At 43.2% G+C, this 27,030-nt stretch overlaps 1 long non-coding RNA gene across 1 annotated transcript in view; it reads left to right on the top strand.

The window, feature by feature from the left end:
- The window catches only part of LOC143773891 (uncharacterized), a 126,553-nt gene extending 103,913 nt beyond the window's left edge, over positions 1-22,640 (top strand). The window contains exon 3 of the long non-coding RNA XR_013215432.1: positions 22,491-22,640. This is a non-coding gene — a long non-coding RNA (uncharacterized LOC143773891). The remainder of the gene's footprint in view (positions 1-22,490) is intronic.
- Positions 22,641-27,030: the final 4,390 nt, after the last annotated feature.

Raw genomic sequence — 27,030 nt, 5'->3', positions numbered from 1 at the left:
GATGGGTTAATTGGTCATGACAGGTTGATTGGAAGCAGCTGAAGAGTTGGGAGAGACCACTGCTCACCATATCTCCGCCTCTGGGTATGGTTCACATGGTAAAATTGCCCTGTTTATCTCACAAATGGTTTTGTATATGTAGAAGTGTGTAGAGCTCCTGGATTGTGTGGCTTTGCTATAGGACTAAAGCTGGACTCTAAGCCAAGTAGGCAAACCCGCACTATTGTATGGACCTTTTTGCTTTATATTTTCACTTTGTGACAGACAAAGGCTGCATTAAAAGCGGTTGTCCACTACTAGGACAACCCATTCTTAAACTAAATGTTATGCTCCAGTAAAGTAATAAAGCCAATACTCACCTCCCGTGCCGTCTCCATTCCCACTAGTGGTCCCAGGGTTGTGAAATTGTGAAATGACACATGACGCCTGATGCCCAATAAGCGCTGGTGTCACTGTCCCCACCTTCATACAAACTGAATACGAAGAGAAAGTCCGGGATCAGCAGAGGTGGCTATAGGCTTTATTATGTTATCGGGGCATAACATTTAGTTTAAGAAGGGGTTCTCCAAGTAGTAGACAATACCCATAAAGTTTTCCTGTAATGCAGTTTATGAAGAGTGAAGAGTCAGACTGAAATATACAAGCTGGACTTTAAAATAGAAATGATTGCTGTGATACCTCATATTGCTCCCAAGTGAGTAGCATTGTTACTATATATATATATATACAGAGAAAGAGAGAGACATCAATGCTCTCCGTGGAATGAATTGTGGAACCATTTGTGTACTGAGAACATTTAGTTGCCAGGTCAGTTATTTAGGTCGATTCCAGGTTCTAGGATTTAGTATTGACTGCAGAAACTAGGAGGAATAATCACTCAAATACTACAGTCCGGGTTTTAGATCTGGTAAGCTAAGGCTCTAGGTGGAATTCTATAGGTGATTGTAAAGCAAGACATTGCCTATGTAAAGGAAAGATGAAAAGCTTGTGGCCTAATTCATTAAAATTGCCATTGTACAGTCTAAATGCCAAGAGTTGAACACTTAATATTATATAGTCACATTGAAATCTTTGTTCTGCTGGCAAGAACATCTACTTAAAAAAGCATTCCATCAAAATGTTATCCTCTTAATATACTGCAATCATCATGCTATATAGCACTGTGTACCAGTGTAATAGAGTGCAGGTGTTGAGTATGTTACCACAGAACAGACAGACCAACTGTTGAGGGATTTATTAACAGGAATAAGGTTCTCCCCACAGGGAGAAAACAGTAGGATACAAACTAATAATATAACCATGCAAATATATGGAAAGTAGTATAAGTTCCCAGACAGTCAAACAGTGTAACAGTAATAAATGGAATTTCTTGAAAAAACACTTATCAGTCTGATGAGGACTTGCTTGTAGGGTCGTCTTCTCCAACGTAGGCACCGAGAAACAGCGGCACTTGTTGTCCCTCTGTTATCTGTGGGCTGTGTAGTCTCTAGGAACCCACAGCCTGGGGTTTAAGGGGTTAAACCTTTGCAATCTCTTCTCAGGGTGAAACTGGAAGCAGGAAGCAGAACAACCACACAGCTGCATGAGTCTCTGTATGTTAAGCTGACAGTCTCTCTGAAGTAGCAATGTTACACACACTGGGCAGTTTACTTGTCACACTCAGGGGTCTCGGCTTGTCACTGCGGTCACCAGGGCTGCTGTTGTGAATTTACTTTTTGGCTCCCTCTAGTGGCTACTAGTGATTTGACTCTGGGTTTGTCAGTCATTCCTTTTATGCTCACCTGGGTCGTTAGGTCAGGGGTGTTGCTATATAAGCTCCCTGGACCTTCAGTTCACTGCCTGGCAACGTTGATATCAGAGCTAATCTGTAGTGCTCTTGTCTACTGATCCTGCTTCCTGCTTGATTAAGCTAAGTCTGCTTTTTTGCTTTTTGCAATTCGTTATTGTTTGCATTTTTTGTCCAGCTTGTATATTATCTGTATCCTGACCTTGCTGGAAGCTCTAGGGCGGCTGGTGTTCTCCCCCCGGGCCGTTAGACGGTTCAAGGGTTCTTGAATCTCCAGCGTGGATTTTTGATAGGGTTTTTGTTGACCATATAAGTTATCTTTCTATATTCTGCTATTAGTAAGTGGGCCTCTCTGTGCTAAACCTAGTTCATCTCTGTGTTTGTCATTTCCTCTTACCTCACCGTTATTATTTGTGGGGGGCTTGTATCCTACTTTTGGGGTCCTTTCTCTGGAGGCAAGAGAGGTCTTTGTTTTCCTCTTCTAGGGGTAGTTAGCTCTCCGGCTGGCGCGAGACATCTAGCGACCAACGTAGGCATGTTCCCCGGCTACTTCTAGGGTTGGCGTTAGGAGTAGATATATGGTCAACCCAGTTACCACTGCCCTATGAGCTGGATTTTTGTACTTTGCAGACTTGCTGATATCTCTGAGACCCTCGCCATTGGGGTCATAACAGTTTGCCAGGCCAGTACTAAATGTTAAATGCATTGCAGAAGTGGGATTATAAGAAAGAAAGTTCTGAGGTTTTTTTTTCTTTCTCTCATTTTTTTTTTTTTTCTTTTCCCCTTTACCTTTGAGTGGCTTGTGATTGCTGCAGACATGAATGTCCAGACCTTGATTACAAGTGTGGACCAGCTTGCTGCTCGTGTGCAGGGCATACAAGATTATGTTACCAGAAATCCTATGTCAGAACCTAAGATACCGATTCCTGAACTGTTTTCCGGAGCCCGATTTAAGTTTAGAAATTTCAGGAATAATTGTAAATTGTTTTTGTCCCTGAGACCCTGTTCCTCTGGAGACTCCGCTCAGCAAGTGAAAATTGTTATTTCTTTTTTACGGGGCGACCCTCAGGATTGGGCTTTCTCGCTGGCGCCAGGAGATCCGGCATTGGCTGATATTGATGCGTTTTTTCTGGCGCTCGGTTTGCTTTATGAGGAACCCAATCTTGAGATTCAGGCAGAAAAAGCCTTGCTGGCTATGTCTCAGGGCCAGGACGAGGCTGAGGTGTATTGCCAAAAATTTCGGAAATGGTCCGTGCTGACCCAGTGGAACGAGTGTGCATTGGCTGCAAATTTTAGAAATGGCCTTTCTGAAGCCATTAAGAATGTGATGGTGGGTTTTCCCATTCCCACAGGTCTGAATGATTCCATGGCCCTGGCGATTCAAATTGACCGGCGGTTGCGGGAGCGCAAAACCGCAAATTCCCTCATGGTGTTATCTGAACAGGCACCTGATTTAATGCAATGTGATAGAATCCTGACTAGAAATGAGCGGAAAATTCATAGATGCCAGAATGGCTTGTGTTACTACTGTGGTGATTCTGCACATGTTATCTCAGCATGCTCTAAGCGTCTTACTAAGGTTGTTAGTCCTGTCGCCATTGGTAATTTGCAACCTAAGTTCATTCTATCTGTAACTTTGATTTGCTCACTGTCATCGTATCCTGTCGTGGCGTTTGTAGATTCAGGTGCTGCCCTGAGTCTTATGGATCTGTCATTTGCCAAGCGTTGCGGTTTTGTTCTTGAGCCATTAGAAAATCCTATCCCTCTTAGGGGTATTGACGCTACGCCATTGGCAGAAAATAAGCCGCAGTTTTGGACACAGGTTACCATGTGCATGACTCCTGAACATCGGGAGGTGATACGTTTTCTTGTTCTGCATAAGATGCATGATTTGGTTGTTTTGGGGTTGCCATGGTTACAGACCCATAATCCAGTCTTGGACTGGAAGGCAATGTCAGTGTCAAGTTGGGGCTGTCATGGAATTCATGGAGATTCCCTGCCCGTGTCTATTGCTACTTCTACGCCTTCGGAAGTTCTGGCGTATTTGTCTGATTATCAGGATGTCTTCAGCGAGTCTAGGTCAAGTGCATTGCCTCCTCATAGGGAATGTGACTGTGCAATAGATTTGATTCCAGGCAGTAAGTTTCCTAAGGGAAGACTGTTTAATCTGTCGGTACCTGAACATACCGCGATGCGTTCATATATCAAGGAGTCTCTGGAGAAGGGGCATATCCGTCCTTCTTCTTCCCCTCTTGGTGCGGGATTCTTTTTTGTGGCTAAAAAGGACGGATCTTTGAGGCCTTGTATTGACTATCGGCTTTTGAATAAGATCACTGTCAAATTTCAGTATCCTTTGCCGTTGTTGTCAGACTTGTTTGCCCGGATTAAAGGTGCCAAGTGGTTCACCAAGATAGACCTTCGTGGTGCGTACAACCTTGTGCGCATTAAGCAAGGAGATGAATGGAAAACCGCATTCAATACGCCCGAAGGTCATTTTGAGTACTTGGTGATGCCATTTGGGCTCTCTAATGCACCTTCAGTTTTTCAGTCCTTTATGCATGACATTTTCCGGAAGTATCTGGATAAATTTTTGATCGTTTATCTGGATGATATTCTGGTTTTTTCTGATGATTGGGACTCGCATGTGGAACAGGTCAGGATGGTTTTCAAGATTTTGCGTGAAAATTCTTTGTTTGTTAAAGGCTCAAAGTGTCTCTTTGGTGTACAGAAGGTTCCCTTTTTAGGGTTCATTTTTTCCCCTTCTGCTGTGGAGATGGACCCAGTCAAGGTTCGAGCTATTCATGATTGGACTCAACCCTCGTCAGTTAAGAGTCTTCAGAAGTTCTTGGGTTTTGCTAACTTCTACCGTCATTTTATCGCTAATTTTTCTAGCGTTGTTAAACCGTTGACGGATATGACCAAGAAAGGCTCTGATGTGGCTAACTGGGCTCCTGCTGCCGTGGAGGCTTTCCAGGAGTTGAAGCGCCGGTTTACTTCAGCGCCTGTTTTGTGCCAGCCTGATGTCTCACTTCCCTTTCAGGTTGAAGTGGATGCTTCGGAGATTGGGGCAGGGGCCGTTTTGTCGCAGAGAGGCCCTGGTTGCTCTACTATGAGACCTTGTGCCTTTTTCTCTAGGAAGTTTTTGCCGGCAGAGCGAAATTATGATGTGGGCAATCGGGAGTTGTTGGCCATGAAGTGGGCATTTGAGGAGTGGCGTCATTGGCTCGAGGGTGCTAAGCATCGTGTGGTGGTCTTGACTGATCACAAAAATCTGATGTACCTCGAGTCTGCTAAACGCCTGAATCCTAGACAGGCCCGCTGGTCATTGTTTTTCTCCCGTTTTGACTTTGTGGTTTCGTATTTACCAGGTTCTAAGAATGTGAAGGCCGATGCTCTGTCTAGGAGCTTTGTGCCTGATGCTCCTGGAGTCGCTGAACCTGTGGGTATTCTTAAGGAAGGAGTTTTCCTGTCAGCTATTTCTCCAGATCTGCGACGTGTGTTGCAGAGATTTCAGGCTGGTAGGCCTGACTCTTGTCCACCTGACAGATTGTTTGTGCCTGCTAAATGGACCAGCAGAGTCATTTCCGAGGTTCATTCCTCAGTGTTGGCAGGGCACCCGGGAATTTTTGGCACCAGAGATCTGGTGGCCAGGTCCTTTTGGTGGCCTTCCTTGTCAAGAGATGTGCGGTCATTTGTGCAGTCCTGTGGTACTTGTGCTCGAGCTAAGCCTTGCTGTTCTCGTGCCAGCGGGTTGCTCTTGCCCTTGCCTGTCCCAAAGAGACCTTGGACACACATCTCTATGGATTTCATTTCGGATCTTCCGGTGTCTCAGGGCATGTCTGTCATCTGGGTGATATGTGATCGTTTCTCCAAGATGGTCCATCTGGTTCCTTTGCCCAAACTGCCTTCCTCTTCTGATCTGGTTCCTGTGTTCTTCCAGAACGTGGTTCGTTTGCACGGCATTCCTGAGAATATTGTGTCGGACAGAGGATCCCAGTTTGTTTCCAGGTTCTGGCGATCCTTTTGTGGTAGGATGGGCATAGATTTGTCGTTTTCGTCCGCTTTTCATCCACAGACTAACGGACAAACGGAACGAACTAATCAGACTCTGGAGGCGTATTTGAGGTGTTTTGTCTCTTCTGATCAGGATGATTGGGTGACCTTCTTGCCGTTGGCTGAATTTGCCCTTAATAATCGGGCTAGTTCTGCCACCTTGGTTTCGCCATTTTTCTGCAACTCTGGTTTCCACCCTCGTTTTTCCTCGGGACATGTGGAGCCTTCTGACTGTCCTGGGGTGGATTCTGTGGTGGATAGGTTGCAGCGGATCTGGAATCATGTGGTGGACAACTTGAAGTTGTCACAGGAGAAGGCTCAGCGTTTTGCCAACCGCCGCCGCGGTGTGGGTCCCCGACTTCGTGTTGGGGATTTGGTATGGCTGTCTTCTCGATTTGTTCCTATGAAGGTCTCCTCTCCCAAATTTAAGCCTCGATTCATTGGTCCTGACAAGATATTGGAGATCCTTAATCCTGTATCCTTTCGCCTGGATCTTCCGCTGTCGTTTGCCATTCACAACGTATTTCATAGGTCCTTGTTGCGGCGGTACGTTGTGCCTGTGGTTCCTTCTGCTGAGCCTCCTGCTCCGGTGTTGGTTGAGGGCGAGTTGGAGTACATGGTGGAGAAGATCTTAGATTCTCGTCTCTCCAGGCGGAGGCTTCAGTACCTGGTCAAGTGGAAGGGCTATGGTCAGGAGGATAATTCCTGGGTGGTCGCCTCTGATGTGCATGCGGCCGATTTAGTTCGTGCCTTTCACGCCGCTCATCCTGATCGCCCTGGTGGTCTTGGTGAGGGTTCGGTGACCCCTCACTAAGGGGGGGGTACTGTTGTGAATTTACTTTTTGGCTCCCTCTAGTGGCTACTAGTGATTTGACTCTGGGTTTGTCAGTCATTCCTTTTATGCTCACCTGGGTCGTTAGGTCAGGGGTGTTGCTATATAAGCTCCCTGGACCTTCAGTTCAATGCCTGGCAACGTTGATATCAGAGCTAATCTGTAGTGCCCTTGTCTACTGATCCTGCTTCCTGCTTGATTAAGCTAAGTCTGCTTTTTTGCTTTTTGCAATTCGTTATTGTTTGCATTTTTTGTCCAGCTTGTATATTATCTGTATCCTGACCTTGCTGGAAGCTCTAGGGCGGCTGGTGTTCTCCCCCCGGGCCGTTAGACGGTTCAAGGGTTCTTGAATCTCCAGCGTGGATTTTTGATAGGGTTTTTGTTGACCATATAAGTTATCTTTCTATATTCTGCTATTAGTAAGTGGGCCTCTCTGTGCTAAACCTAGTTCATCTCTGTGTTTGTCATTTCCTCTTACCTCACCGTTATTATTTGTGGGGGGCTTGTATCCTACTTTTGGGGTCCTTTCTCTGGAGGCAAGAGAGGTCTTTGTTTTCCTCTTCTAGGGGTAGTTAGCTCACCGGCTGGCGCGAGACATCTAGCGACCAACGTAGGCATGTTCCCCGGCTACTTCTAGGGTTGGCGTTAGGAGTAGATATATGGTCAACCCAGTTACCACTGCCCTATGAGCTGGATTTTTGTACTTTGCAGACTTGCTGATATCTCTGAGACCCTCGCCATTGGGGTCATAACAGGCTGCATGCTCTGGTCACTGTCTCTGCACTGTCAGGGGGAAAGTCTCCTCTGATCATGAAGGCTTCCGAGTCCACACTCTCACATCCAGCCTTCACTATGGCTCACATCTCAGCCTCAGTGCCCTCACGGGGAGCACTCTCTCTCGGGGAGTGCAGCGCTGCAGCCTGCTTTCTCTCTGGCGCGCTGTCCCCTCTCTCTCTCCTGTGCTCTGCTTTCGCGCCCTCTGCCTGCCCGCTTTTGGACCACCAACCCTTCCTCTTCCTGTCTGCCCCCAGCAGTCACATGGTCTCCTCCGTCCAGGCAGAAAGTCCTCTCCCGAACAACCCAGCTGTCCGGCTAAGGCTTCTTTCACACCTCCATCTTTTCCCGACTGTCACAATGCATCATTTTGTGTAAAAAACACATCCTGCAAAGTTGCCCTCAGAATGCGTTTTTTTCACATAGACTTGTATTACCGACGCATCGCAACTTATGGACACACGTTCCATACATCGTGCACTGGATGCGTCGGTATTTGGCGGACCGTCGTAGCGAAAAAACGTTCAAGGGAACGTTTTTTCTTACGTCGTGTCCTGCATTTTAAACTGCGCATGCCCGGCCTTAACTCCGCCCCCTCCTCCCTGGGAGTTTTCTATGGGCAGCGGACGCGTTGAAACGCCAATGTCAAGCAGCTGCTGCAAAAGCAAACAAGATTTTAGGATGTATAAAAAGAGAGATAAAATCCCACGATCCCAACATATTATTAACCTTTTATAAATCACTGCTGAGGCCACATCTAGAATATGGCATTTAGTTTTGGGCTCCACATTTTGAAAAGAATATTCAGAAGTTAGAATCACTTCAACGACGGGCAACTAGATTATTACTAGGGATGGAAGGCCTCTCTTATGAGGAGAGGTTGGAAAAGTTGGGCTTGTTTAGCTTAGAAAAAAGACGCCTCAGAGGGGATCTCATTTACATGTATAAATATATATATGGCTCGTACAAAACACTGGCACATGACTTGTTCCTTCCAAAGACCATATTGAGGAATAGGGGGCACTTATGGACGAGAGGTGATTCTGACAGCTAAACAGGAAAGGGTTCTTTACAGTTAGAGCAGTCAGACTGTGGAATGACGACCACAAGAAGTCGTAATGGCAGACACTATAACAGCTTTTAAAAAAGGATTAGACGATTTCCTTGATACCCATAACATTGTGGGTTTTAGCTAGATTAGTGACGAAATGTACAATTGGTGGAGAAAGGTTGAACTTGATGGACCAAGGTCTTTATTCAATCTATGTAACTATGTAGAAATTATGAACCATAATAGACTATAATTATTGTTCCAGAAATGTCTGCAACTGAAAATGAGACCCACTCAAGTACATGGAGTTAATTGAGATAAATGGCATAGTCATGCATATTTCTGCAACTAATTATGAAGCATGTAAATTCACCTTTACAGTTAAAATAAATCCTAGCAATAAGAATAGTTTTGACTGTTAACACAGTAAGAAATGAGTAACTTCCAAGATAACTTTGAGGAGTAAACAGCATAAATGTGCAAATTGAACAATAAATGCATTGTTAAAATAACTGTTGACCTACTTTTCTATTTATCTAGTATGATTCGACAGATCCCCAGTGTTCTCTTCATTTCTGAAAACAGCTGCCAGGTTTTCATGCTACCCTATTCATGATGTGCTTTCATAGTCCCTGTTTTTCATCTGTCTCTTCTCCAGGGCCGGGCTTTGCTCCCTTCCACTCCCTTCCGTCCATTGCCCTGTGCTGTGCTCCACTTTGGGTTTCACACGTTACGTGGTGAGTAGGGTTGAGCGAAACGGGTCGGCCATTTTCAGAAGTCACCGACTTTTGGCAAGGTCGGGTTTCATGAAACCCGACCCGACCCCTGTGTGGGGTCGGCCATGAGGTCGGCGATCTTCTGAATCTGGTATCGGAATTCCGATACCTAGTTCCGATATGTTTGCGATATCGGGAATCGGTATCGGAATCCATATTTAAGTGTAAAATAAAGAATAAAAATAAAAAATATTGATATACTCACCTCACGTGACCGCCACGCGACCAATCACAGGCCGCGACGTCATCTAAGGTCTTTCAAGCGCTCATTCTGAGGTACCGAAGCTGCCGGTTACATCGGGCTGCATCGGAGAAGTGAGTATATCAATATTTTTTATTTTTATTCTTTATTTTACACTTAAATATGGATCCCAGGGCCTGAAGGAGAGTTTCCTCTCCTTCAGACCCTGGGAACCATAGTATCCCATTGCACTGCATTGGGTTTCATGTTTCGGCCGACCCCGACCCCGACTTTTTTATAGGATCGGTCGATTTCACTCGACCCAACTTATTTAAAAATAAAAGTCGCTCAACCCTAGTGGTGAGTTCCAGTGACATCAGCACCCAAGGCCTTTTAAGGCCGATGTAGACACTCATGTGTGTCTGAGTATTAAGTAGCTTTGTGTTCAGTTACCTTTTACCGTGGAGTTAATCTCACCAGATCTCTCAGGTGGCAATCATATTAGCAATCTGTTGTTATTTTCTCAATCTGCATTCATTTTCTGGTTTAGACACACCAATGATATAATTTCTGGACTGGCTCATATCGCAAGTACTGCTGCATCAGAGAGTATCATCTCAACAAACAATCTTGCCTGTTCCTGTCTGCTTCTTGTGGCTAATAATTTGTTTGCTGATTAGTCTTTCATTTGTAGTCATAACAAATTCATGTTAAGACTTCACATTGCAAATCTACTGTTTGTCCTAAACTGTCTACATATCTTCAGTTCCTACTTGTGTCACACGTTTTCCTGGTCCACCCTCCAGCAAGGAATGCCTGTTGTTCCTGTCGCCTTCAGTTTATGTTGTAAACCCTGGCCTGTGGCTTAGGAAATCCACCTCACCAGGTGGGCCCATAACACCCCCAAAGCTCTCGGCTGATCCAAACAAGATCAGAAGGGAAAGTCTTAGACAATGAAAGCACATTGTGCGTAGGGAGGACTCTTCATCTGGTAGCCATTTTATAGACATAAGAGAAAACTGGAAAATGAAGGAACTATATCACAAGTATTTCAATGGAAGGCACATGGTGCTTTAACTATGCATTTATTGTGACGTTTTCATTGTAAATAAGGGGGTTGTCTTAATTCAGTCGCCACTTATAGTAATGATGCAACTTAACACACAATGTATGTGAACCAGCACTTCTTTCCAAACCACTCATTAGATGACTCATCACTGATCGCATGTATTTTCTATACTAAAGTATATTATATGTGTTGAATGCATAATTTCACATTTGCAGACTGAGCTCAGTGAGTGTCTTGTGTAAATTGCACAATTTACATCTCTGTTGTAAATTAAAGGGGTTTTCCGCACACACACACACACACAAAGATATTATGAACTTCCTGCAAGCTCTATTTCTTGTACCTCTAGCTATGCATGTGCAACGGAAGCCTTCGTACTCTAAAAAGTCCATATCGCTCTATTCTAAAGACCAAAGCTGTAAATGACATTTGTATTTACGTGTATACTTCTTATTGGTGGTAATTAAGGAGAGTGTATAAAAGTAAGATATAGTCATGATGTTAACGGTCACTAGAGTCAATTCAATTCCGTATCATAATCCAGAAAGAAAAATCTATACTTAATGTATAGACTTACTTGTATACTTAAGTAAATTGCACTATGATTCTAACTCAGCACACTAAGTGAATATACAGATATAATAGATACAGATTATTAAAATTCATTCTTACCGCTTAAAAAAACCATATACTGTATGAGTGTTATTCCTGCCAGAGGACTGTAATGTATTTTTAGTGCCCTTTATTAGGTTAGCTGAATGCACTGCTACAGTCAGGTTCTCCAGCACTATACCAGTGGCAGAAACAGACTTTTAAATGAGTGGATGAATTCTTGGCCTCTGGCTATAAATTACAATTTTAACAAAATGCCATAGAAAACAAATGCATTTTATATAGCAGTAATGAACAGTCGCTATGCCCTTAACAAAATGTGACAGGTGAATGATAGCCATTTGAAAATGTATGAATTCTATCCATATATTTAACCAATTAGTTTATGTCCCAAAAGATTGTCATTATAATATATCAAATTGAAAAAATCTAAAATAGTAATAGCACCAATATTTTATAATTCAAAGAGTGCATGTAAAATCAATTTCTGACATTAAAGAGTAACACATAATTAAACAATTCAAACCAGAGCAGTAAGGGACTGTGTTCTCAAATTTAAAGAAAACCTGTCATCAGGATTTTTTTACCCCAAATTAATAGCATGTACAGTATGTAAATATAGGTGATTTGATGTTGAATAAATCCTTTCCTTTCTTGGAGAAATCATTTTTTGCTATTTCAGAGAAATCCATATAGCAAGTTGTATATACATGTGCATACACCGCTGTATATATATTTCAGTGATGTTATGTGACACTTCAAAAAAGTATTAAAAAAATTGGCTGGATTACAGTTCTCATCCATACACTATTCATTGGCCTGTGATAAGCTTCCTGTGATCAAAAAAGTGTTACAAAGTATTGCAGGCTTAAATTTCTTAGCCACATGGTATTACATGGTCTGGGGTACATTTCTGTGGCATATAACACCCCAAAAAAGCATTGAAACATTTTTCTAGATTGAAGTTGATTGTCATCAATACACTTTTGCGTTCTTTCCATTACATTACAGTGATATTAAACTCCCAGAAACCGCTTTGACTGCTGCAGGTGACCAATTTTTTTCTTTATTTAAAAATAAAATTGATTTCAAGGGACCTAGCAATTACAAAATGTGTAAGGCATGCGGTAAGGGACAGGGAAGTGGAATTGCTGAAGATGGTGCACACACAGAGAGGACATGGGGCTGGTGTGACTGCGCCTGTTGCTGGAGCACAAGCAACACACCCATCCACATCACATAAGTTTCTGTGCCACTTTGCAGGGAGGCATGGTATACCACTTTTGAAGCCAGAGCAGGTGGTCAGTTGGATAGCAGATAATGCTTCCAGCAGGCTAGGCAGCACTACTGTTATGACCCCAATGGCGAGGGTCTCAGAGAAACAAGTAAGTCTGCGACGTACAAAAATCCAGCTCATAGGGCAGTGGTAACTGGGTTGACCATATATCTACTCCTAACGCCAACACTAGCAGTAGCCGGGGAACATGCCTACGTTGGTCGCTAGATGTCTCGCGCCAGCCGGAGGACTAACTACCCCTAGAAGAGGAAAACAAAGACCTCTCTTGCCTCCAGAGAATAGACCCCAAAAGTAGGATAGTAGCCCCCCACAAATAATAACGGTGAGGTAAGAGGAAATGACAAACACAGAGATGAACTAGATTTTAGCAAAGAGAGGCCCACTGACTAATAGCAGAATGTAGTAAGATAACTTATATGGTCAACAAAAACCCTATCAAAATCCACGCTGGAGATTCAAGAACCCCCGAACCGTCTAACGGCCCGGGGGGAGAACACCAGCCACCCTAGAGCTTCCAGCAAGGTCAGGAAACAGATTATATACAGGCTGGACAAAAATGCAAACCAAAACAAATTGCAAAAAGCAAGAAAGCAGACTTAGCTTAATCAAGCAGGAACCAGGATCAGTAGACAAGAGCACTACAGATTAGCTCTGATATCAACATTGCCAGGCATTGAACTGAAGGTCCAGGGAGCTTATATAGCAACACCCCTGACCTAACGACCCAGGTGAGCATACAAGGGATGAATGACATACCCAGAGTCAAATCACTAGTAGCCACTAGAGGGAGCCAAAAGGTAAATTCACAACAGTACCCCCCCTTAGTGAGGGGTCACCGAACCCTCACCAAGACCACCAGGGCGATCAGGATGAGCGGCGTGAAAGGCACGAACTAAATTGGCCGCATGCACATCAGAGGCGACCACCCAGGAATTATCCTCCTGACCATAGCCCTTCCACTTGGCCAGGTACTGAAGCCTCCGCCTGGAGAGACGAGAATCTAAGATCTTCTCCACCACGTACTCCAACTCGCCCTCAACCAACACCGGAGCAGGAGGCTCAGCAGAAGGAACCACAGGCACAACGTACCGCCGCAACAAGGACCTATGAAATACGTTGTGGATGGCAAACGACACCGGAAGATCCAGGCGAAAGGATACAGGATTAATGATTTCCAATATCTTGTAAGGACCAATGAAGCGAGGCTTAAATTTGGGAGAGGAGACCTTCATAGGAACAAATCGAGAAGACAGCCATACCAAATCCCCAACGCGAAGTCGGGGACCCACACCGCGGCGGCGGTTGGCAAAACGCTGAGCCTTCTCCTGTGACAACTTCAAGTTGTCCACCACATGCCCCCAGATCCGCTGCAACCTATCCACCACGGAATCCACCCCAGGACAGTCAGAAGGCTCCACATGTCCCGAGGAAAAACGAGGATGGAAACCAGAGTTGCAGAAAAATGGCGAAACCAAGGTGGCGGAACTAGCCCGATTATTAAGGGCAAATTCAGCCAACGGCAAGAAGGTCACCCAATCATCCTGATCAGAAGAGACAAAACACCTCAAATAAGCCTCCAGAGTCTGATTAGTTCGCTCCGTTTGTCCGTTAGTCTGGGGATGGAAAGCGGATGAAAACGACAACTCAATGCCCATCCTACCACAAAAGGATCGCCAGAACCTGGAAACAAACTGGGATCCTCTGTCCGACACAATATTCTCAGGAATGCCGTGCAAACGAACCACGTTCTGGAAGAACACAGGAACCAGATCAGAAGAGGAGGGCAGCTTAGGCAACGGAACCAAATGGACCATCTTGGAGAAACGGTCACATATCACCCAGATGACAGACATGCCCTGAGACACCGGAAGATCAGAAATGAAATCCATAGAGATGTGTGTACAAGGTCTCTTCGGGACAGGCAAGGGCAAGAGCAACCCGCTGGCACGAGAGCAGCAAGGCTTAGCTCGAGCACAAGTACCACAGGACTGTACAAATGACCGCACATCCCTTGACAAGGAAGGCCACCAAAAGGACCTGGCCACCAGATCTCTGGTGCCAAAAATTCCCGGGTGCCCTGCCAACACCGAGGAATGAACCTCGGAAATGACTCTGCTGGTCCATCTAGCAGGCACAAACAATCTGTCAGGTGGACAAGAGTCAGGCCTACCAGCCTGAAATCTCTGCAACACACGTCGCAGATCTGGAGAAATAGCAGACACGATAACTCCTTCCTTAAGAATACCCACAGGTTCAGCGACTCCAGGAGCATCAGGCACAAAGCTCCTAGACAGAGCATCGGCCTTCACATTCTTAGAACCTGGTAAATACGAGACCACAAAGTCAAAACGGGAGAAAAACAATGACCAGCGGGCCTGTCTAGGATTCAGGCGTTTAGCAGACTCGAGATACATCAGATTTTTGTGATCAGTCAAGACCACCACACGATGTTTAGCACCCTCGAGCCAATGACGCCACTCCTCAAATGCCCACTTCATGGCCAACAACTCCCGATTGCCCACATCATAATTTCGCTCTGCCGGCGAAAACTTCCTAGAGAAAAAGGCACAAGGTCTCATAGTAGAGCAACCAGGGCCTCTCTGCGACAAAACGGCCCCTGCCCCAATCTCCGAAGCATCCACCTCAACCTGAAAGGGAAGTGAGATGTCAGGCTGGCACAAAACAGGCGCCGAAGTAAACCGGCGTTTTAACTCCTGGAAAGCCTCCACGGCAGCAGGAGCCCAGTTAGCTACATCAGAGCCTTTCTTGGTCATATCCGTCAGTGGTTTAACAACGCTAGAGAAATTTGCGATAAAACAACGGTAGAAGTTAGCAAAACCCAAGAACTTCTGAAGACTCTTAACTGATGAGGGTTGAGTCCAATCATGAATAGCTCGGACCTTGACTGGATCCATCTCCACAGCAGAAGGGGAAAAAATGAACCCCAAGAAGGGAACCTTCTGTACACCAAAGAGACACTTTGAGCCTTTTACAAACAAAGAATTTTCACGCAGAATCTCAAAAACCATCCTGACCTGCTCCACATGCGAGTCCCAATCATCAGAAAAAACCAGAATATCATCCAGATAAACAATCAAAAATTTATCCAGATACTTCCGGAAAATGTCATGCATGAAGGACTGAAAAACTGAAGGTGCATTAGAGAGACCGAATGGCATCACCAAGTACTCAAAATGACCTTCGGGCGTATTGAATGCGGTTTTCCATTCATCGCCCTGCCTAATGCGCACAAGGTTGTACGCACCACGAAGGTCTATCTTGGTGAACCACTTGGCACCTTTAATCCGGGCAAACAAATCTGACAACAGCGGCAAAGGATACTGAAATTTGACAGTGATCTTATTTAAAAGCCGATAGTCAATACAAGGCCTCAAAGATCCGTCCTTTTTGGCCACAAAAAAGAATCCCGCACCAAGAGGGGAAGAAGAAGGACGGATATGCCCCTTCTCAAGAGACTCCTTGATATATGAACGCATCGCGGTATGTTCAGGTACCGACAGATTAAACAGTCTCCCCTTAGGAAACTTACTGCCAGGAATCAAATCTATTGCACAGTCACATTCCCTATGAGGAGGCAGTGCACTGGACTTAGACTCGCTGAAGACATCCTGATAATCAGACAAATACGCCGGAACTTCCGAAGGCGTAGAAGAAGCAATAGACAAGGGCAGGGAATCTCCATGAATTCCATGGCAGCCCCAACTTGACACTGACATAGCCTTCCAGTCCAAGACTGGATTATGGGTCTGTAACCATGGCAAACCCAAAACAACCAAATCATGCATTTTATGCAGAACAAGAAAACGTATTACCTCCCGATGTTCGGGAGTCATGCACATGGTAACCTGCGTCCAAAACTGCAGTTTATTTTTTGCCAATGGCGTAGAATCAATACCCCTAAGAGGGATAGGATTTTCCAATGGCTCAAGAACAAATCCGCAGCGCTTGGCAAATGACAGATCCATAAGGCTCAGGGCAGCACCCGAGTCCACAAACGCCATGACAGGATACGATGACAGTGAGCAAATCAAAGTTACAGATAGAATAAATTTAGGTTGCAAATTACCAATGGCGACCGGACTAACAACCTTAGTAAGACGTTTAGAGCATGCTGAGATAACATGTGTAGAATCACCACAGTAATAACACAAGCCATTCTGGCGTCTATGAATTTTCCGCTCATTTCTAGTCAGGATTCTATCACATTGCATTAAATCAGGTGTCTGTTCAGACAACACCATGAGGGAATTAGCGGTTTTGCGCTCCCGCAACCGCCGGTCGATTTGAATAGCCAAGGCCATAGAATCATTCAGACCTGTGGGAATGGGAAAACCCACCATCACATTCTTAATGGCTTCAGAAAGGCCATTTCTAAAATTAGCAGCCAATGCACACTCGTTCCACTGGGTCAGCACGGACCATTTCCGAAATTTTTGGCAATACACTTCAGCCTCGTCCTGGCCCTGAGACATAGCCAGCAAGGCCTTTTCTGCCTGAATCTCAAGATTGGGTTCCTCATAAAGCAAACCGAGTGCCAGAAAAAACGCATCAATGTCAGCCAATGCCGGATCTCCTGGCGCCAGCGAGAAGGCCCAATCCTGAGGGTCGCCCCGTAAAAATGAAATAACAATTTTTACTTGCTGAGCGGAGTCTCCAGATGAACAGGGTTTCAGGGACAAAAACAATTTACAATTATTCCTGAAATTTCTAAATTTAAATCGGTCTCTGGAAAACGGTTCAGGAATCGGTATCTTAGGTTCTGACATAGGACTTCTGATAACATAATCTTGTATGCCCTGCACACGAGCAGCAAGCTGGTCCACACTTGTAATCAAGGTCTGGACATTCATGTCTGCAGCAAACACAAGCCACTCAGAGGTAAAGGGGAAAAGAAAAAAAAATGAGAGAAAAAAAAAACTCAGAACTTTCTTTCTTATAATCCCGCTTCTGCAATGCATTTAACATTTAATACTGGCCTGGCAAACTATTATGACCCCAATGGCGAGGGTCTCAGAGAAACAAGTAAGTCTGCGACGTACAAAAATCCAGCTCATAGGGCAGTGGTAACTGGGTTGACCATATATCTACTCCTAACGCCAACACTAGCAGTAGCCGGGGAACATGCCTACGTTGGTCGCTAGATGTCTCGCGCCAGCCGGAGGACTAACTACCCCTAGAAGAGGAAAACAAAGACCTCTCTTGCCTCCAGAGAATAGACCCCAAAAGTAGGATAGTAGCCCCCCACAAATAATAACGGTGAGGTAAGAGGAAATGACAAACACAGAGATGAACTAGATTTTAGCAAAGAGAGGCCCACTGACTAATAGCAGAATGTAGTAAGATAACTTATATGGTCAACAAAAACCCTATCAAAATCCACGCTGGAGATTCAAGAACCCCCGAACCGTCTAACGGCCCGGGGGGAGAACACCAGCCACCCTAGAGCTTCCAGCAAGGTCAGGAAACAGATTATATACAGGCTGGACAAAAATGCAAACCAAAACAAATTGCAAAAAGCAAGAAAGCAGACTTAGCTTAATCAAGCAGGAACCAGGATCAGTAGACAAGAGCACTACAGATTAGCTCTGATATCAACATTGCCAGGCATTGAACTGAAGGTCCAGGGAGCTTATATAGCAACACCCCTGACCTAACGACCCAGGTGAGCATACAAGGGATGAATGACATACCCAGAGTCAAATCACTAGTAGCCACTAGAGGGAGCCAAAAGGTAAATTCACAACACACTACCCAGTCTTCCACATGGTCCAGTCTCACCAACCTGCAGTGTGGATCACTTAATAATCTCCCTGATCTTGTGATTCTATGCTAGGACTCGCCAAGGAGCTCTTTACAACAACATTTCCAGATTGTGGCCTCTTAACTTGCATGCTTCAAGAGGGACAGGAGGACTTGCGGCACCATGGCCACAAGAACATGACGGTGTGGAACGGCAAATTTTGGCTAAGGAGGATGAGACACAGTTGCAGCTAAATCTTGTTGATAAGTCAGAAAGTCAGGGGAACCAGGTTTTGGGAGTGGAATACAAGGTAGTGATGACGAACCCACTGACCCAACCTGAGAAAATGGCATGCAGAGCGAGGCCAGCAGTGCTGAGAGGGAGGGATTGTCAGCACCAAAACAGAAAGTAAGAGGCAGTGGGGTGACCAGAAGGAGAAGTCAGGCAACTGTTCCTCAGAGCACCAACACTCCTGAATAATTCCGTCAAAGAGCTAGGTGGTCCCTAGTTTGGGACTTTTTAAAAGAGATTTCTTAGACAAACAAAATGGCCATTTGCAATATGTGCTATGCTAATAGCAGGGGCTTGACCAGTAAGAGACTAACCACCACCATCATGATTAGGCACTTGTCATTTAAGCAACCGACTTGGTGGGTCAAATGCCTGGGTCCATGATTGGTGCCATCGGGTGACAACACTGCCTCTACCCTTGTGCTAGGTGCTTCCCAATTCCCTGTCTAAAACACTGGCACAGATGCCTCCTACCCTGCTCCTATCCTTTTGCATTCTGATTTACCATCATGAGGCAACTTGAAATCCTTGTCCCAGCACAGCATTCAGCTGTCCCTACCCCATGCCTTATAACGAAAGAATACATTTTCAGCCAACCACCCACAGGCCTAGAGGCTAAAAGGACACCTTTCCAGGTTGCTTGTCGTGAAAATGTTGCCATTTCTGCTGTTGAAAAAGAGGGTTTCTGCTGAGTCATGGCAGCAACCATCCCTCGGTACTCGGTCCCCAGCCAACACTTTTTCTCCCAGTGTTGCGTCCCCGCCTTGTACCAACATGTGTCCAGGAACATAATTAGTACCCTTAAGCTTCATAAATTTGGCTTGGTTAAATTTTTTACCCATACACTATTCTGTGGTCTGGGTTACATTTCTTGGTATTTATCGGTATTATACTGCTTATCTATAGAGTATACTTAACCTTCAAAAAACTTGGTAAAAGATGTATCAGTATTGTATTGCTCATCAAAACAGTATATCGTGTTCTTGTGTACATTTTGTTGCTATAAAAACCTCTAGAAACTTGGTAAAAAATATATTGTTATTATATTTCTCATCCACACAGTATAATGTGTTCTTGGGAAAATTTCGTTGTTATATAACACTTCGAAAACTTGTTCCAAAATTTCTTGTCATTATGTTGCTCACTCATAGACTATTCCATGGTCTAAAGTACATTTCTTTGGTATATAGCCCTCAAAAAAATGTGTTCAAAATTGTATTGTTATTATATTGCTCATCCATAGACTGTTCTGTGGTCTAGAGTACATTTTGTTGGTATATAACACTCAAAAAAACTTGTTACAAATGTTATCATTATTATATTGCTCATCCATAGACTATTTAATGCTCTGGAGTACATTTTGTTGGTATATAACCTGCAAAAAATTTGTTTCAAACTTTATTAGTATTATCTTGCTAATCCACAGACTTTTACATATTCTTGGGTAGATTTCAGTGGTATGTAAGTTTCAGAAAACTTGTTCCAAATTTTGTCAGTATTATATTGCTTACCCATAGACTATTCTGTGGTCTGGAGTACATTTTGTTGGTATATAACGCTCAAAAGTGCACAGCCTTTAAGAGCCTAGGAGTACTAATACATGACAATTTGAACAGAATGTGTATGAGGCACTGCTGTCTAATACAGGGTGTATCGGAGTCCACCTGAGTACCTAATTTTTGGCAGTTCCTGTTTCCTTCATAAATGAAACTGAAATTTCCTATTTTTTGATTTTTAAAAAAAAGAACGTATTTCGGTTTACATAAATTATATATTTTTTAAAACCCTTTTTAAATTTGGCCTTTTATACAAGTCATTATACAGGAAAAAATGTTTCTTAACTATTTTTTCCTATAAAATACAATTTCTCGTTGGTTTGGGAGGTTTTATTGTCACTCCTTAAAGTGGAGTAAAAGTGTGTCACCATTGTTCTCAGCAGTGATATGGGAGTCAGAGATGCTTTCTTTCAGCACTTTTACTATCCATTTGAACATTTTCACTGTCCCCTGACCTTTCTGTAAGGTCTGCTGGAAAAAAGCTCAGCTTTTCCATTGACTCCCATTATACTCGATGCTCAAAATGAGCATGCGACTATTAGGAATTGCTCAGTTTAAGCAATGAGCACCCGAGCATATTAGTACTCGCTCATTTTTAATATTTATCCCCATGTAGTCTGATACACCTAAATAAAATGAGCAATGAGTGACAAATTGCCTCCAGAAGTAATGTAACTTCTAATTAATTTTCAGTATAATTACAGACATTCTGCAAAATTCTCAGAGATTTCATTGAGAACATTAGGGATCAAACAGCATCATGAAAACCAAAGACAACACGAGGCAGGTTAGGAATAAAGCTGTAGAGAAGCGTAAAGAAGGGTTAGATTATAAAAAATAGCCCAAGCTCTGAACATCTCCCTAAGTACTAGTTCAATCCATCATCCAATATTTCAAGGAGTATGGCACAGGTGCAAACCTACCAAGACATTGCCCTCCACCTAAACTGACATCTCAAACAAGGAGAGTATGGTCACTCTGGAGAAATTGCAGAAATCCACAGCTCGAGTGGGAGAATGCGTCCACATATCTGGCCTATAGTATATGAAAGAATGGCAAGAAGAAAGCCATTTTTAAAGCAAACCATAAGACGTCCTGTTTGCAGCTTGCAAAAAGCCAAGTAGGGGACATCAGCTAGCAATGTCGAAGAAGGTGCTCTAGTCAGATGAAACCAAATTAGAAATTTTTGAGCTAAGTGCAAAACCTCATGTGTAGCAGAAAATTATCACTGAACATCACCATCCCCATCATAAAATATGGTGATAGTATCATTCGGTGGAGATGCTTTTCAGCAGCAACAGCGAAGCTGGTCAAAGTAGATGGAAGGAGACAGTGTGAGAATGGGGTGCCAAGGGCCAACTAGTAACCAATTCCAGGGCCACACTTTTCACCTACATGCAAATGTGAAATTGTTCTTAATCACAAATTTATATAACATTGAACTGGGTAGAATATTAAATGAAAAAGATGCTGCCTTTGTCTATACATAGGGATTGAAGTATAGTCCCAAGTACAGCTCATATAGGAGGGTGGTGGCCCACTCTTGCACAGCGAACATCGGCTGTTTTCTATGCTGCTATCTGTCTGACAGATATAATTTTCTTAAAAGGCTGAAGGAAAGTCGATGACTGTGGGCTGATGTTAATAATCTGGGAAAGGGACAATATCCATAAAGGTTCCAAGGCTATTAATATCAGCTAGCAGCTGTTTGTTTAGCCTTTACGGGGTATTATAGGGAAAATCCTCTCAAATAATCCTTCAATAACTCTTGTCAAAGATAGAATGAACACTATCATGATATATGAGCGCATTCAAGCGACGAGAACTGATAGCTGGAATTCCTTTTTCCAAACCTGGTCGCCATGGCTCGAACTATATCCGGATGATCAAATGAAGTTGGCTCTCACTCTGTCTCCCTGAGATGTTGCTTTTTATTTTTATCTTCGAAGGAGTGGGGATCCTGAACTGGATAATATTGATAACCGATCAATACTTGTTGATATGTGAGAATATTATTGTAAAAATGTAGAGTGGTTTTATACTGTACTCGATCTTGAACTTATCCCCTTTTGTTTCTGTCTTGTCTTTGTCTTGTCTTTCATTAATCAACATTAATACTTCCCCCATACATTACAATGTTAGTGTTGATACTTATGTAAATTTTGTATTTTCAGTACTCCCACGTTGGGAGATTATTGTGAAATTTTTGTTATCTAAATAAAAATATTGAAACAAAAAAAAAAAAAAATAAGTGAGGTCCTTATCATATTAAGTAACCAGCAAAAGCTAAATAGACAGCTGCAGGCTGACATTCATAGCCTAGGAAGGAGCCATGGTTATTTGCCCCCTCCCAGATTAAAAACATCAGCTCTCAGCCTTTCCACAAATGTTGTCACCATTAGATATCCATCCATTATTGGTGCACCCATCTGTTAATTTTGTTTTTTGCAGGGGACATGGGTATTGGAGGATTAACTTCATGTCAGACAGGTGAGGAATATGGTGGTTCATTATTTTACAGGTGATATGGGTGTAAAGGTGAGTATAATTTTGTTCTTTTTATTTTTAGTTCAAGTAAAGGTGCCAGAGTCTTTATTTCAATTAAATGACTTATTCTTGCTGTGTCTTTTTTACAATCTAACTATAGGGTTAGAAATGAGGACATCTTATAGACACCTCTACAGTACTAAATTCTTGGCTTGGTGTCAGCGGCCATAAAACAGCTTACATCAACCCCACAACTATTACCTCATTGACCACCACAATAGGGAACGTGGGAAAAGCAGGGCAAAACACCAGAATTGGGGCAGCTGCTGATTGCTATTTCTAGGCTGGGAGGGCAATATCCATGGCCCCTTCCCAGTCTGAGAATAACAGCTTCCAGCTGTCTGCTTCAGCTTGGCTGATTGTTAGGATCTGGTGACCTTGGAGCCGCATGAAAACTTTCTCTGGAGTCGGTGGAACCTGTACTGACCGCAAATCCTGAACTAACACCGCAACTAGAAGTAGGGTGTGCCTAACAAACCCTAGACACCTCAACACAGCCGGAGGACTAAATACCCCTATAGATGGAAATAGGAATGCTATCTTGCCTCAGAGCAGACCCCCAAAGGATAGGCAGCCCCCCACGAATAATGACTGTGAGTAGGAGAAGAATAGACACACGCAGGTAGAAAACAGGATTTAGCAAAAGAGGGCACTCTAGCTAAATAGGAAAGGATAGGACAGATTACTAGGCGGTCAGTATTAAATATATTAAATATCCACAACAGATAACACAAAAAGTTCCACAATCTAACTAAAGACATGGAATGTATATCTGCCACTCCAGAGAATCCAACAAGACTGAGAAAATACTGACACAATCTAAGCTGGACAAGAGGTCCTACACCTCCCAACAACAATTGACAACTGGCAAGGACTAATGAATCCTGCACACCTAAATACCCCAGGCAGAACTGCAATCAGCAGACACACCTGACCAGGACTGCAACCCAGGGACAACTGCATTACCACCTACTACCACCGGAGGGAACCCAAAAGCAGAATTCACAACAGCTGATTGTCAAAAATAAATAATTTAAAAAAATGGCGTGGGACCGCTCTATTTTTAATAACCAGCCATCAAACAGCTGACAGCTGAGGGTTGTAGCCTGCAGCTGCCAATTTTGAATATGCTGGTAACCAATAACAGAAGAGAACCAATGTCATATTTTCATTTTATTTATTTATTGCATAAGAGCTGGCTGAGAAGACTCTCATCTTCATATGGCTGATCTTGCTGCTATCAGCCACATCAAGCGTACGCTGATGAGAGTAGTACTCTTTCAACAGCCAATACCTGTGATTGCGGCTGTAACCTTTTTACCTCTTTTTTTTGCTGCCGGCTCACACTCTCTCAACTGACAGCGTGGGAACTGCAGCACTCTGACCAGCAGTAACTAACTTATCGCCTATCAGAGTCGCCGGAGTTTCTCACGCTGTCACAGAGATGACCGCATGGGAAACAGCCAATGTTTGGGGTGCCAAAGCCAAGCAGTAACTTGGACATCCTGGAGAAGTTCGTGTTTGGAGTCCGTACACTTACAGTAGGTGTTCGATATGGACCTCGAACGTTACTGTTTGGCCATCACTACTCATAAAGCAAATAGATGAGGCAGCGAATCAGTGAGAAGTCTTTATTAATGGGGACTTCAACTATCCTGATATTTAATAGCAGAAACCTGCAGGTCCAGCAAAGGAAATGGGTTTTTGACAATAATAAAAGACAATATTATCTTTCACAACTGATGAAGGACCCAACAAGAGGGAGGGCACATGGGGGGACCTAATGTTAACCAATAGGTTGGACAGAATATCAAATGTACGGGTCAGTCACTTAGGTAAAGGTGATTGCAAAATGATAAGTTTTCATGTATCCTTTAAAAGATGTAAAGCAGAGAGGCAACAAGGATGCTAAACTTAAGGAAGGTGAATTTCCAGTGGTTAAGAGATGATCTCAGTAAGACAAACTGGCAAAATATCCTTGAAAACAGAAATGTACAAAGTGTATTGGATAGTTTTATAAACATCTTGACTTCCGCACAATATATACCTTATGGGAACAAACAAGTTAGAGATGAGAGACAATCATTATGGCTAAATAAAGCTGTAAAGAGCGCAATGGAAGACAAAAAAGAAAATATTTTAGAAAATAAAGCAACAAGGTAATGGCAAAACATTAAAGAATCGGCAAAAAAAATAAATTGTGGGAAAAAACAAATCAAGTGAGCAAAGATTGAGAGGATCATTGCCAAAGAAAGTAAAAATAATACAAAAATGGTTTTCAACTTCATAAACAATGATACATTTATAATTAATAATGTTGACCCCCTCAAAAATAATGTGGGAAATGGTGGAAGAGGATGAACAAAAGGCCAATATACTAAATACATTTTTCTCTGTAGTGTCCACACAGGAAAATCCATGATGCACCATATGAATAGAAATTCTCCATTCTCCAACCCAGCAGGAAGTACAGCCTTGCCTCAAAAATACTAATAGAAAAGATCGGCAAAATGAGCGACTCCATCAGAAAGAACTTCAGCTGTAATTCAGTATATACAGCTCTGGCAAAAACTAAGTGACCAATGCAAAATGTTCAATTTGTCTGATTTTTCTCTTTATAGGTATATTTTTGAGTAAAATGTAAATTGTTATTTTAGTCTATAAACTTCTGGCAACATGTCTCCGAATTTCTAAGCAATAAATTCTGTAATTTTTTTTCTAAGAAAAATGGTCAAAATTTAAAAAAAACAGTGCTTTCAGACCTCAAATAATGCAAAGAAAACAAGTTCATAATCATTTAGAAACAACAATACTAATGTTTTAACTCAGGTAATGTTCAGAAATCAATATTTTGTGGAATAACCATGATTTTTAATCACAGCTTTCATGTGTCTTGGCATGCTTTCCACCAGTCTTTCACACTACTTCTGGTCCAAAAATGTAAGCAGTTCTTCTGTGTTTGATGTCTTGTGACTATCCATCACCTTGATTACATTCCAGAGGTTTTCAATGGGGTTCAGGTCTGGAGATTGGGCTGCCCATGACAGGGTTTTGATGTGGTCTCTTAGTTTTTGATATATATATATATATATATATATATATATATATATATATATATATATATATATATATATATATATATATATATATATATATATATATATATATATATATCTTCATTATAATCTCTTTATATGCTCTGCAGGTCTTGTACCTACAAGTGATGAGCGAGTGTACTCGTTGCTCTGGTGACCTCCGAATATTTATGACTGCTCGGAGACATAGTTTTCATCGCGGCAGCTGAATTATTTACAGCTACTAGCCTGCTTGTTTACATGTGGGGATTCCCTAGCAACCAGGCAACCCCCACATGTACTCAGCCTGGCTAGTAGCTGTAAATCATTCAACTGCCGTGATGAAAACTAAATCTCCGAGCAGTCACAAATACTCGGAGGTCACCTGAGCGGGCTCGGGAAAACTCGAGCAACAAGTACACTCGCTCATCACTAGTACCTACCACTATATAATTATCAAACGGTGGTAATATCCCCGGGTGTGCCACCAAAGTTGTTGGTTCAGGGCTCACTGAGAGGTTTCACCCCCCGCTCCCGAGCTGATTCACTAGCTCTATGCCTCTGCTCTCATACATATTGTCAATCCACCAAATACAACATATGAAAAAGGGCTTTCATGCAGGAATAAAATCGTTAACTAGCAATTCAGTCATTGCATTTTAAGTATTGAAGGGGTCCAGACAGTTAGACCCTAACTAATTAGAAGAAGTGATGAGCGAACATGCTCGCCACTACTTGGTACTCACCCGAGTATTACAATGCTCGATGTACTCGGCAAGCATCGAGTATTTATGGGATTATTCAGCCGGAGCTCGGGTTTCTGCCCTGCAATTCTGGCACTCTTTAGAGTGCCAATGACAGTGCAGGGATTGTCAGCCATGCACTGTAATGCCGCAGCCATCTTTGTCATGGTATTACAGTGATTGTCTGGCCGCACAGCGTCATCAGGTCTATAAGAGGCCTGGAGCCGCCCTGCTCGCCGCATTCTGCTCCGGACTTATAGGGAGAGCTGCTGCTGAAATAGGGTCAGAATCATGCTTTTAAGTCTGCAACTGTTCAGTCCCCAACTCCTGAGAAACCAACAGTCCTTTTTAGGGCTAATTCGGGGGTCCCGAGATTGCAGCGTTAGGTAGGCAGGGGATTCTATGTGCGCATATTCACATCAGTGCAAGACCTGCAGGCACTGGTTGTGAGTACATAGCTCTCACTGCTTACCTCCAAAAGCTCCATGAGTGTCTGCTGCTGCTGCTTATTTAACATATACTGTATCTAGCTGCAGTTTTCTGTGGCTTTTTTTTTCTTCACCTGATACCTGCTCCTTTTATTTTAAAGCAATCCATAACATTATTTTAACATTTATTTGCTTGTTT

The sequence above is a fragment of the Ranitomeya variabilis genome, chromosome 5, assembly GCF_051348905.1.
Source record: "Ranitomeya variabilis isolate aRanVar5 chromosome 5, aRanVar5.hap1, whole genome shotgun sequence".
In the NCBI taxonomy this organism is placed as follows: Eukaryota; Metazoa; Chordata; class Amphibia; order Anura; family Dendrobatidae; genus Ranitomeya; species Ranitomeya variabilis.
The sequence above is the reverse complement of the archived record's forward strand: the minus strand, read 5'-3'. Positions and strand labels throughout refer to the sequence as shown.